The following is an 11696-nucleotide window of genomic DNA, read 5'->3' as shown; positions in this document are numbered from 1 at the left end:
TTTCGCAAAATACTGGTGGCCCGTCCGGTGGGTCCCCGCTATCAGGTGGAGGAATAATTATTTTCCGTGTAATAAGGAGGCACTTCCTTGCGGCTGCCGTGGACCCAGCTGTCAGCCTCTCCACGTACAGTACTCTTCCGATGGAAGTCAGTCGTTTACCACATTGACCACGCCGCGCCGAGAGCACCACGGCGGTGGACGACGGCGAGGCCTAGGAAGGGGACGACGCGGAGCCGGGCAAGACGCGGCAGTGGATGCCCACATAGAGAGGAGTACAAGAGTTCACTGGTTCGGCTGCGGTGTTAGGTTGCCGTCGCCGCAGAATAACAGGGGGTGTGGGTGAGTGGAGGGATGGCTTGGCCAGTGGTGGGAGTAGTATGGGGGCGGTGAGGCCTCCGCGGTAGCACAGCCGGCCACGGGAGGCAGGAGCAGGCGGCATGACCGGCGCTGCTTTGGGCGGCTGGAGCAAGAAGACCAGAGGTTGAAGAAGCACTATGGCCGTTGGATGGAAGTCATACGGTCACTGGAGTATTGACTAAGTTGACAAAGCCCTCCGTCCCCGTCAACTTAGTAGGCCCACAAGTCAGCCCAACAATATGGTGGGTCCCAGCTAGCAGGGGGTATTCATTTTTTTGGGCGTAATAAGGAGGCACTTCCTTGCGTGCGAAGATATAGCTGGTGGGTCCGACCTGTCAGCGGGGGGAACGTTTTTTTCACGAAATACAGATGCCCTTCCTGTGGGTCCTAGCTGTCAGGTGGAGGAATCATTATTTTGCGAGTAATAAGGAGGCATTTCCTTCCGTGCGGTCGTGGACCCAGCTGTCAGCCTCTCCACGTACAGTCCACTTCTGATGGATGTCGTTCATTGACCACGTTGACCAGGCCGCGCCGGGAGCACCAGGGTGGTGGACGACGGCGAGGCCTAGGAAGGGAACGACGCGTAGCCAGGGAATACTCGGCAGTTGTTTCCCACGCGGAGGAGTACGAGGGTTTACTGGTTCGTCTGCCATCACCGGAGAATAACAGCATGTGTGGGTGAGTAGAGGGATGGCTAGGCCAGCGATGGGAGTACGGTGGGGCTGTGAGGCCTGTGCGGCAGCATAGCCGGCCGCGGGAGGAGGGAGCAGGCAGTCCCGCCGGCGCTTGTTTGAGCGGCTGGAGCATGAAGAGCAGAGAATGAAGAAGCACGACAGCCGTTGGATGGACATCCAACAGTCACTTCTCTCATGTGTTTACTAAGCTGATAGGGCGTTGCGTGTGCGTCAACCTTTTTTTTATGAAAGCATACGCGTCAACCTGTAGTAGGTGCACAAGTTAGCCTCAAATCTCTGGAAAACAGCATACAGCCCATCTACCATTATTTCTATAATGTACAGCCCATTTGCTAATTCTTAAGAATTTTTTTGGAGCCCATCTTCTTTTTGTTAGCATTACAACCCATATTGTGGCCATGGTTAAAATGTATATGAAATTTTGCATATTTCGGTGCGGTCAACTATTTTTAATCCAGAAATATCGATTCACATTCAAACTATTTTGAAAAATAATTTATATAAATATAAAATCCAAATAATTTTCCATGCATAAAAATCAATGGAATTTAAGATCTTGTAATAAAAAAATTGAAACTAATTCCCGGTTTGATGTGTTTTAAAAATGTACAGCCCATTTTTGGGCAAACCGAATGAAACTCTCCTCGTCTTGAAAGATTTGCAGCCCAGCAGGGCCGATAAAGCAAGTAGGCCTTGTTTGGGTATTTCTTTAAAAAAATAGAACTGGGCTAGCCATTTTCAGCAAGAAAAAAACACAACTGGGCTCATGATGTGGTAAACATAAATAAAACCCTGGCTAGACGGGCCACAGCCCTCGCACAGCCCCGTTGTTACCCTGATCCGTCGCTAAAACTAGTATAAATAACAACTTCTTGTTCCTCAAAAAAAAACTGCGCGACTTGCTGGGTCCCTGGTGTTAGCCGCTCGTAGTGTAATTCTCTTGTTTATTGACTACATTGACAATGGCGTGAGCCCCAGATGTCCAACCATTAGGAGGAACCATATTTTTGGGCTTGTACTATAGAGGCACTTGCTTGCGTACTGCCATGACGCTGGTAGGTCCCTACTGTCATCCTCTCCTCGTACAGTCATCTCCTTGTTCCTCTCGGTTGTTGACGACGTTGACAACGCAAGAGGGCGGCGCACCGCGCACGGCGAGCGAACCAAGGCCGCAAGGCGGAGGACGACGGCAAGGCCTCGGACGGAACGAACAGGAGCCGTTGAAGATGCGCCGGTCCAGTCGTAGGCGGAGGGGAGTACGAGGGTTGACTGGTTCGGGCGCGGGTGCGTGTTGGGGCTGACGTCGCCGGAGAATAACAGGACGTGTGGGGGAATAGAGGGAGGGACTGGCCAACGTTTTAGGGTACGTATGGTAGGGCGGCGGAGGCGCAGCCAGCCATGGGAGGCGGGAGTAGGTGGAGCCGATGGGGTGGTTTGGTTTGGGCGGCTGGAGGAAGAAGAAGACAAGAGATAGAAGATACACGACAGATGTTGGATGTCAATCCAACGGCTGGTAGGCAGAATCGTTTGTTGACTGGCTAGTAAGTCGACACCACCTTGGATAGGCTATTTCCTCGCGGGTCCCAAATGTCAGAATCCAAATCTGTCATGGTCATGCAGCCTTTCCTATGAAAATTTACAGCCCATTTTATGTGCTAGTTCGAAATAAGTTTGTGGGTGCTGGTGGGGGCTAATCACTTGGCTTCTGTAATGCACAGTGAGCTCAAGCAGCCGGCGAGAGTGATGTTATTTCCCTTGGTTGGGATTTGTTACAATATTTCACTCTAAATTAAACGAATGGCAAGCCATTTGCCTTGTTTCAAAGAAAATATGATAGTCACAGCCGAGTTGAAAAGGGCAGGAACATCTAACTCCAGCTTACAAACTGTACAAAAGCATGAGGGTTAATTGTTCATCAGGTTTACAAAAAACCAGATTGAAAAGGGCAACAACATCTAACTCCAGCACTGTTTTCGGCAGTCACAGTCAAATGGATCGGTCAGGTCCATAGAATGAACATCCTGGGTCATAAAATTTACTGGATTATGACCACAATATGTTGTAAATAGAAGCCCGGCATGTTCAGAAGCTCTTTTGCCCACCTGAAACTCCTTTTTTGCTCTTCAACATAGCCATCTGTCAAAACCATGCTGCTGATAAACTTAAGCATGATGGACAATAGTAACCTCGCATTCAGCAGGAAGAATGTGACAACTCTTGTGTTTGCACGGTTGGCTACATATCGTTCTAGCGTTATTGTCTTCAATCAAATCTCATGAGAAGTGAGAAAATCCCGATGCTTACGAATCCACCGATTGGTTATAACTTTCTTACCCCATCCTGTTGCCTAAATAGACATGAAGATTGAAAACAGTTAAGGTCTAAAAGAAGAGTGTCGAAAAAGCAACAGCTGAATGGTTAATTCTAGTACACTATATGCGAGCTTCCAATGTGCGTGAAATTATCACCTTTATATACAACTTCTCCAGACATGGAAAGCATTGCAGCAAGCCAATAATCTTGTTCAGATCAAAACTATTCATTTGGATATATAAGATCTTGACAGAATCCAGCACCATTGATAGGCCGTCCCTGGAGAAACTCTTCATTGAGCATAGAACATAATGTTACAAAATGTGTACTCCAAGATGATATATAAATTATGCGCAGAAATTTAAAATGCAGCTTATGGTTACAATTGTAGATGATAATATAGAGTACCTGAAGAACTGTGGAGCCAAACACCATATTGAGATGAGCACAGAGATCATGTATTACACCCAAGGTCTCCAGTTTAGGCGCAGAGAGGACGGTTATTTGCAACGGTGAATAACTAGAATCAAGGATCAACCTTTGAAGTGAAGGGACATCTTGGATGATGAGCTGCCTTCCGTCAGAAGAAATTCCAATTCTTACAAGGTTAGGCGACTTTATTTGGAGACAACCGATTCTAACTGTGAAAACAAGCACCAAGCACTCTAGCGCAGGGCAACTGGAGTGGATGATGCTGTGCAATGAGGCCTCCGATATACGAACCCGCACAAGTGAAAGTTTCTTGAGAAATGGGAGTCGAAGGTTTAATACCAGATTGTCTGGTAGGTAGCACGGCGCAAAGGTGGCGGTGTGGAGAGAGGACGAAAACCGCGAGATGGACATCGGTGCGGAGTGCACAAGTTCATGGCGTTCGGTATGTGGTATGTGATTTCCAGGGGAATAGTAGAACTCAAGCAGCTGTAGTTCTGTGAATTCAGGGGATTTCAGCCAGGCGTCCAGCGTGCAGGGCATGGTATGCTTGCTCAGGTAGCATGACGGGATGCTGAGGCTTTGAACGGAGCCCTGGTGGGAGGAGATGATGGCTCTGGGGATTTCAAAATCATTGAAGAGAGATAGCTGACGACAGTCGAGATTAAGGGGCACGGCACGCCATAGAGGGCGCCACCGAATTGAGAGGACTTGGGTGCGGCAGCAATCCTTGGTGGGGAGAAGCGAGATGATCTCCCCAAGGACGGCGTCCGGGAGATCGCTGATGCGGTCCACCCGAGATTATACGGGTTGATGGGATCCGGTTGGGGCGGGGTTGCCCCTTCTCCCCACGCTGCCGGGTGCAGGATCTACAACAGGCGTTGCCGCTGGCGGGAGCCTCATCTTCTTGGCACTGTGGTCAGCCGACTCCATTTTCCTCGAGGGCGTCGCGTCGCGCTCACGGATTTGATCAGAGTAATGAATGATGAGCCTAGTTGTAGTGCGAGCGAAGAAGAAGGGGAGCTGGGGGTTTTCTATAGGAGTGAGGAAGAAGGGGAGCTGGGGTTTTCTGTAGGAGTGAGGTGAGGAATTTGGGGGTACGAGTGGAGCGAGCTGACGTGAGGTGGGTGGGAGCGAGGAGGAAGAAGAGCACCCAGGTTTTTTTGGGGGGGGGCGGTGTGCTGGGTGTGGGTAGCGCCTCTCATTCAGTAAATATATGGGCTTTTGAATTGATTTTACTATTTACTAGTGTGGATGGGTTTTTTGTCTTGGGCCTAGAGAAACAATTACTACTAGTACAGTGGAGACACTCTACAGCTACCCAGAAAAACAATTACTACTAGTACAGTGGAGACACTCTACCGCTTTTGGCTCCTCTTAGGTCATTGAAATGTCTCCCTCTACTGAATGACGTTATACTTTTGTTCACTGACATGCGGGCCATGCAGCGCGCGGGCCCGAATGCCATCCACCAAATTAGAAGGCAGTATGCAGTCGGAGAGTCACCCCGGTCGTAGCGCGGTAGTAACGAGCCGTCGTATCACAAAACCTCACCTCCCCGCAGTCTAAGTTTGACGGACGAAGCAACCATCATTTCACTCTTCGCTGAATCCCCTTCTCCCTCACTGTCTTCAAGAAAGGCAACACTCGCATCTGCCACTGTTCTTCTTTCCGAACGAAGGGAAGGTAAGCGGATCCGTGATGTTGGTATATTTTCATTCAGAGAAAAAATAAAGAACTTTTGCAAAGCAGTAACCGATCCTCACTCTCTTTTTTGTTTCATTGTCATTGCGATTGTGTTTTCCTTTCAGTGGTCTCCTAGTATTCGTAAGTTTCATGATGGACCAAGGTGAACCAGGCAGAGATCTGCCAATATTGGAGCAGACACGGGAGGTTGATCCCCATGAGACAGAGAGCTCCAAGAAGATGGAGGCAACCACCGAGCCGACCCCAGATACGCTCACGGCCACTACTGATATGGTCAACGCCCCGTTTGTGGTTACAACCCCCGTGGCACTACAGGAGCAGTTTTCCCCCTTCAAGGATGTGTCCCCCCCCCGCGCTGAACTGCCCAAGGTGATTTCCTTCTTTGCCGATATCGATTGTGGTTTTTCATCTAAGTATGTGGTGATTTTTTAGAAAAGGAAGTATGTGGTGATTAATAATGCAAAATTTTATTAGCTTCGATGCCATGCTATACATAGTGGTTTAAATAACTTGTGTTTCTTATACTGAAGAGTAATTCAGAATTTGTTTCTGTTTCAATTAGAGCCCTGATGCAGACAAGGATTGTGTGGTTGTACATGTCACTCGCTATGAGGCGGACGACCTGAATATACGCACTGGGAAAACAGAGTTCTTAGGCTGTTGGATCCTGGAAGCCATTTGCGGTTATACCAATGAAGAGTTGTATTCCAGCCTCACTGTTGTCAGGCATGTTGTCCAGGGTGTACTGAAGCACAACAAGTTCAAAGCTACTCCTTCGTTTGTGAGGCATACTGTTCTTGTCAAGCTTACGCAGGAAGATGACATGGCATGCCTCCACAAACAAGTTTATCAGTGGCAAGGCCACAAGGTTGCACTACAGGAAACAGCTACTTTGCCGTCTGCCACGGCGGACGGCAAAGGCTCGAAAGGCGGACGGCAAAGACCTTTGCCGTCAGCCGCGGACGGCAAAAGGCTCCGGCAAAGAAGGCTACATTAAACAGCTGCTTTGCCGGGGCGGGGCGGTGGAGGAGGCGGGGCGGCGGGGGGCCGGGCGGCGGGGCGCGCGGAGCGGCGGGGGGCCGGGCGGCGGTGGGGCGCGGGGCAGCGGGGGGCCGGGGCGGGGGGGGGGGGGCGACGGGGCGGTGGGGCGGCGGGGCGGTGGGGCGGCGGGGAGCCGGGGCGGTGGGGCGCGGGGCGGCGGCGCGCGGCGGGCGGCGGCGGCGGCGGTGGGGTGGGAGGAGAAGGGCAAGGAGGAAGTGAGTAACGGGCGGGGGGGTACCTGCCGTTAGTTAAGTGCCCTCTTTGCCGTCCGCCAGCCTTTGCCGTCCGCCTTTTTGCCTCTTTGTCGTCTGCTAGCGGACGGCAAAGAGGTGGGCCGTTAAGATTTTTTCAAACGAGCGGGGGGTGGGGGCCACCACACTCTTTGCCGTCTGCCAGCGGACGGCAAAGATTCTTTGCCGTCCGCTGGTGGACGGCAAAGAGCTGGCAGATGGCAAAGAGCTTCTTTGCCGTCTGCCTGTTCTTTGCCGTCTGCTTTTGCGTAGCTGATGGCAAAGAGCTTCTTTGCCGTCAGCTAGCAGACGGCAAAGAGCTGGCAGATGGCAAATTAGCTGATTCCAGTAGTGTTGTCTTCATGAAGGTTCACAGGATTGAGCTGCTGCGGGACGTCCTCGATGATGTTCATGGCATGGTCCGTCTTGTGTCCAGCCCAAATTAGATCGAGGCATGAAACTATTGCCCCAGCTAGTGTTTAATAGTAGTTTCGACTGTGTCTAATTATCCGAACCTTGCCTGTTATCGACCCCTCTGGGGCTATTACACTGTTTGAATCCGTCTATGGGAACTGCTGCTACTTTTGTGTGCCCATGAATCATGTGAGAACCATCGTAATTGTTGCCGAAACAGATGCGTCCTAACTAGTTTTTTCATGAATATGGCATGCTAAGACATAAGTTGTCACGGTTTATCATACGAGCAGTGTGTGTTTTGATGAAATAGAGCACTCGTTCAAGAACCGTGCGCCGACGTATACATAAGTACTTGTAAACACTGTTGGTGCTACCCAACTTGTAAGCAGTTGTGCAAAACACGGCACATTGGCTCAGCTCGCTTCAACACTAGGCTATCGACCAGCTAACAATCAACAATCTGATGTCTGACATATAAGCAACTATGTATCTTGTTACAGTGGTTCATGCAGTTAATTGAGGCCACAATGTAATAAATTCCAAACGTTCACACGCTAGTCCAGCGCTCATGTGGAACACTCACATTAAACTCGTCTTCATAAAAAACTTGAAAAGCATAAGTTAAGCAATTTTATACATCTCAATGATTCATAGAACATAACAAACATATACTAGTTCACAACAAAAGACAAAGTTGTGAGAAGGTTTACAAATCAAGAAAAAACAAGCAAGGCTTCTCTGAGCAAAGGGCCTCCCGGCAGGCTTAAATTTCCTGGAGTTCACTCTGGTTTTTTCTTGTTGCCACCATCCAGGGTTTGGTTCTCTCATTCCAGAATAACCAATTATAATTGTGGTCTCAGCTGGAATGCTGAATTGAACCATGCAGTGTACTGACCAGCTGAAATGCTTGTGCATTCCACTAAATTTAAGCACCGCTATTTGCAGAAATAAGCAGACCACAATGCCTCTTGTCCGCGCACCTGTCCAAAAAACCGCTGTGCAGCCGTGCCAGCTAGTCCTCGGTCGATGGATGAACTGGTAGAAAGTGCATTCCGGACTAGGATGCGGTTGTTTTTGCTCGTCCCTGCACTGCAATCAGGAAGTAAAACGTACGAATCAGCTTCTTTTAGATTGCATTGGTCATTCTACCTTAGTTACTACCAATGTAGGGATACCTTGAAGATGGGAGATTAGACGACGGCAACGAGGTATAGCCATCTCATTTTGCGCAGTTGTACTAAAACTGAGGTGTGTGCTTTTGATTTCGCGGATAGAAACGATACGCAGACAGACATCCCAAAACGATATGGAGACAGACATCCCTGTTTGCACAAATACAAATACGGTTATTTAAACAGTGACAAATATTAGTACTTTCCCCTGTTTACTCTTAGAACCAAGTCCTAGATTCATGCTACATCATTCCCACTTTCTTCCCTGTTTGAACCAACGCTTTGAGTTGACTGTATGAACTAGCTTTACTTCTAATAATAGTAGAAGTCTAGGTGGCTTTGGAACAGCGGACAGAAGTAGAAAAGGATCCACACGAAGGGAGCTGGGGCAGTAGAGCAAGGCAGGTTTCGAAGGAATATATACCAGAGGGTCGTCGGCATGTGGCAAAGACGGCGTCGGGAGGCCGCATCTTGGCCACAATACCGCAGGGAGGAAGAAGGGGTCAGAGGCCCTCCCGAGCCGGCGCTCTCTCGGAGAGAACGACACGGCCGCCGATTGGGACGCGCGGGCAGCCGTTGGTCTCCTCCCTCGCCACCGACGATAGCGTGAACGATGCACCTACACCCCTGCCCCGGTCGAGGTTGTCCGGCCGGATTTGTGACCAGCCGTGAGCTGAGAGAGAGTGTGGCCACCTATGTGTTGCTTAGATCTGGAGAGCATGAGAGAGTGAACGAGAGGAACCCTAGTAAAGCAATCGCTAAGGCTCCTACTTTTATATATAGTGGAGTGATTTTGTTGTACCAGCTTCAAAAAAATGCGCTCATACGTGTATATAATACCCACGATGCGGCTATATCTCCCACGTGTCGAGGCATGACTTAGAGGCATAACCGCATTGTGGTTTTGTCGAAGGAAGGGTCATCTTCACACAATCCCATGTAATGAACAAGAATGGGATAAAGAGTTGGCTTACAATCGCCACTTCACACAATACATGAATTAAACATACATCATTCAGAGTACACACATAGTCCGACTACGGACAAACAAATGAAAAGGAAGATAACCCAACTAATATATCCCTGATCATCCCAACTGGGCTCCACTACTGATCATCAGGAAACAAAACATAGTAACGATCACGTCCTCGTCGAACTCCCACTTGAGTTCGGTAGCATCACCTGCCCTGGTATCATCGGCACCTGCAACTGTTTTTGTAGTAATCTGTGAGCCACGAGGACTCTGCAATCCCATTACCATGGGTATCAGGACTAACAAGGCTTAATGGGAAAGGAAGGGGTAAAGTGGTGAGGTTGCAGCAGCGACTAAGCATATATGGTGGCTAACATAGGCAAATAAGAGCGAGAAGAGAAGCAACGGAACGGTCGTCAACTAGTAGTGATCAAGAAGTGATCCTGAAATCCTACTTACGTCAAACATAACCCAAAAACCGTGTTCACTTCCCGGACTCCGCCGAAAAGAGACCATCACGGCTACACACGCGGTTGATGCGTTTTACTTAAGTCAAGTGTCAAGTTCTCTACAACCGGATATTAACAAATTCCCATCTGCCACATAACCTCGGGCACGGCTCTCGAAACTTTAAACCCTGCAGGCGTGTCCCAACTTACCCCATGATAAGCTCTCACGATCAACGAAGGATATTCCTTCTCCCGGGAAGACCCGATCAGTCTCGGAATCCCGGTTACAAGACATTTCGACAATGGTAAAACAAGACCAGCAAGACCTCCCGGCGTGCCGACACCCTGATAGTAGCCACGCGTATCTCGTCTCAGGCCACAACCGGATGAGCTAAGCGTACAGGTACCAACGTAACCCAAGTTGCCAAGGGATGACCCCGCACGGTGCTCTAGTTCGGACCAACACTTAGAGAAGCATTGGCTCGGGGGGGCTAAAATAAAGATGGCCCTCGGGTTAATTACTCCCAAGGGAAAGGTAATAGGTTGTTAGAAAAATGGTAAAACCAATGTTTTGCCTTGCTGGAGGAGCTTTATTCAAGGCGAATTGTCAAGGGGTTCCCATAACACCCAACCGCGTTAGGGACGCAAAATTCGGGAACATAATACCGATATGACGGAAACTAGGGCGGCAAGAGTGGAACAAAACACCAGGAATAAGGCCGAGCCTTCCACCCTTTACCAAGTATATAAATGCATTAATTAAATAAGAGAATATTGTGATATCCCAACAAAGTTCATGATATCCATGTTCCAACATGGAAGAACTTCATCTTCACCTGCAACTAGCAACGCTACAAGAGGGGCTGAGCAAAAGCGGTAACATAGCCAAACAACGGTTTGCTAGGAAGGGTGAAAAGGTTAGGGGCTGACATGGCAATTTTGGAGGCTTGAAGAGCATGTGATAGGTAGCACAGCATAGCGATAGAACGATGCAACTAGCATAGCAATGGTAGTAGTGAGATCCAAGGTGACGGTCATCTTACCTGAAATCCCGCTAGGAAGAAGAACGAGTACATGAACAAGATGAAGCCACGAAGACAAACCAAGCGTAGACGAACGAATCCTCACGATCGCAACGAATTGGGAACTATCAAGAAGAAGCACACAACATGGTAAACACACCACACATGAACAAGGCATGATGCACAATCAAGTATGATGCATGTCCAATTTAATGAGCATGGCATGGCAAAGTGCAACAAACAATACTACAAATTAAGTGGAGCTCAATATGCAACGAGTTGCATATTGACGAAACACCACATCAATTATTTAGTTCTCTCTCGTTTATGTACCCAACAATATTAAATGTTGATTAACACGGCAAGAGTTGAAGCATAAGTTAACTAACTATTTAGGTAAGTTTAAATAAGGCCGGAAAAACAAACGTCACTTCCGGAAAAACCTCATATGCATATTTTAGATTTGGTACTGTTCTGCCTAAAACCATATTTTAATGTTGTTAAACAGTAAAACAAAGTGCACCAAGTTAATCTATGCATTTTTCCACCCCATTTACATATAAGGTTTATTAAAAACCGAGCTACGGTTATTTAGTTATGAAATAAATCATTTTAACACGACATTTAAGCAAATTTAAACAAACAACATTTTAAACATATTAAACAAGGATGGAAGCAGCATATTGTGAAACTAAATGCAATTCTAATCATTTTACATATATGACGTGTTTAATTTGGATGCATGGATAATTACTTATTAACACTTTAATATGTTGGCATTTTCTGTAATTATGCATGCACAGGATATTTAGCAAATTCGTCCAGGGAAAAAAATCTACACTGGGCCAGAACTGATGGAACTGGGCTGCTCACATTGGTCCTAAAGGCCGA

Source organism: Triticum aestivum, chromosome 2D (assembly GCF_018294505.1).
Source record: "Triticum aestivum cultivar Chinese Spring chromosome 2D, IWGSC CS RefSeq v2.1, whole genome shotgun sequence".
Taxonomy (NCBI): domain Eukaryota; kingdom Viridiplantae; phylum Streptophyta; class Magnoliopsida; order Poales; family Poaceae; genus Triticum; species Triticum aestivum.
This window is presented reverse-complemented; position numbering follows the sequence as displayed.